Below are 2,501 nucleotides of genomic sequence, written 5' to 3'. Positions count from 1 at the left end.
TAGGTGCTGGACACTCCCACATGGCCGACCACAGTTCAAGTCCCGGACCTGGTGGCTTCCTTTCTCCCTTTCCTTCTCTCTCTCTCTCTGGTCAAATTAAAATAAATTAATGAATAAATAAAATGAAATAAATAATAATTTTAAAAAGAAGTTTTAAAAAAATAATAATAAAAATAAATAAATAAATAATTGAATATTTTACCTCTAAGATTGAGGGGAAAAAAAGCAAAACTGTCCACATCCACTAAGTCTGCTCAGCATTTTCCTCCACTTCTTCTAGCCAGTGCAGTAAGAAAAGAAAAATAAAGAAAGTTATGCCTGAAAACTACAAAATATGGCTAAGAGAAATAAATGAAGACCTAAGTAAATTAAATGTTCATAGAATAAAAGACTTGTTATAACTGAGAGGCTGGTTCTCCCCAAATTTATCTTTTTTTTTAGAGAGATTTTTGCTATAGGGTGTATCTGCTCACTGGAGAGTCAGTCAGAGAGACAGAAAACAAGAAATCACCCCTTGAGGGGGGCAGCGGGATGGTCACATCACAATCCCTTCTCCTCCATTCTCCTCCCGGGATTTTGTGCATACCCACACATGCTTAATGGCATGAGTTTTAAGCCACCATGTCCAGGACTGGAACTGCAGTTGACTACTAGGGAGTCCAGTAACATAACCATTATGCCATCTGCTGGTTCTCTTCCCCAAATTTATCTAATAGTCAATGTAATTCTAAACAAAATCCAATTTGATTTTTTTCTTTTGAGAAAGTGACAAACTTATCTAAAGCTTTTCTGGAGAGTTGAAGAACACAGAATAGCAAAAGTAACTAAAATGATTGGAGAAGCACCCTCTATAGTATCTGGTCATGTCACAATTCCCTTCCTCTAGGTCTCCAGCCCCTCAGATCCTGGACACTTCTACATATGCCCAGAGAATTTCAGGCAGACTGGGCCAGGGACTCAAACTATGGTTGCCATGTGGAACCCAGTTTCCCCAGAACAGCACGTTGCCGTTGTACCGTGGAGCCAACCAGCCCACATTTTTACCTCCCAGGTTTTTGTTCCCTCTTTATTTCTAGCATCTGAGAATTTTCTTTCTTATAGATATTTTCATGTACACACACACACACATATATATGTGATAATTGCTTTATTTGATATGGAATTTTGAGTTGTTTGTATGGCAAACTTTCTATGGTATGTGCCATGGATAGTACAATGGATAGTGTACTGTGGATAATCTTTTTTAAAGATTTTTTGCCTAGGGCACGTGTGCTTGTCAGAGAGATAGAGACAGAGATAAAGAGAGGGAAAGTGAGAAATCACCCCCCAGGGGGAATGGCCATGCCACAATCCCTTCTCTTCCATTCTCCTCTCAGGTTTTGAACACGCTCACACATGCTCCTGGCATGATTTTCAAGCCACAGTGTCTGGGGCTCCAACGGCATTTGGTCATTTTTGAGTCCAGTGCCTTAACCTCCATGCCACCTGCTGGCTCAGAGAATCTTAGGATTATTCTGGTACACTGCTGGAACTGGAAGTCTTTACCTTCTATAATATTTTTTATCTATGGTATTTTCCCCTTGCACTTGAAAGTATATACATACATGTAAAAAATCTATCTTTTCTTCAGTAGTTTTGAGATTCTTATCTTGAATTAAACCTATGCTTGTAAATCATTGTCCAAAATCTGTTAGTAGACAAGCCAGGTTTTCAAGGATATTTAAAATTAGTACATATTATCAGTTGTGTCTCTCTCAATCCTATACCTGAATGTTACTGAGCAATATGCTGCCCAGTAAAGCATTAAAAAAGAAAGCAGAAAACACTGTCATGAAAACCAACATATCCTTTGGGAGGCTGACAGATGGCTATGTCATCTTCTATTCTTGTTTATCTTTTATCTTCTGCCTTATATTTTCCTCCTGTGGTTAGGAGCCATGTTTAACTTTCCTCAAATATCACATCTAACTTGTTTACTTTATAAAGCTTCAGAAACTGATTGGTCCTAAGTAATTAAAATTATATAAGTCAACATAAAAATGATTCAGGTTTTGTGATATGATTTAAATGCCTCTAAACACAATAAAAATCAAAGCTAGGATCACCACTGTAATTACACTTAGCTCTCTTGTACACAGGGGATGTTTGGAAGTTCTTTATCTACTTCGGGAATTTCCTGACTGCTGTAAAATTAAAACTTCCCATGCTATCGTTGCACTGAAATTCTCATTTGCACTGAAATATTTAAAGAAGGGAAAATGGCACCCAAACTGTGAAAATTGCATCATTTATGTGAGAAGTGTGCTTCTCTTGATGGCATGTGTTAATCAGGATGTGAGATTGAGATACATTTGCTGTGATGGAGGTTTTCCCACTTAGGTGATTATGATGATCATGCATGTGTGCAAGAGAGAGAGAGAGAAATATATGTAGGTGTGCCTAGGAGAAAATATGTTATATATACACATGCATTTTATGAGAAAATTATATTTCCTAGGCTG

This window comes from Tupaia chinensis, unplaced genomic scaffold, assembly GCF_000334495.1.
Source record: "Tupaia chinensis unplaced genomic scaffold, TupChi_1.0 Scaffold000062_1, whole genome shotgun sequence".
NCBI classification, from domain to species: domain Eukaryota; kingdom Metazoa; phylum Chordata; class Mammalia; order Scandentia; family Tupaiidae; genus Tupaia; species Tupaia belangeri.
The sequence above is the reverse complement of the archived record's forward strand: the minus strand, read 5'-3'. Positions refer to the sequence as shown.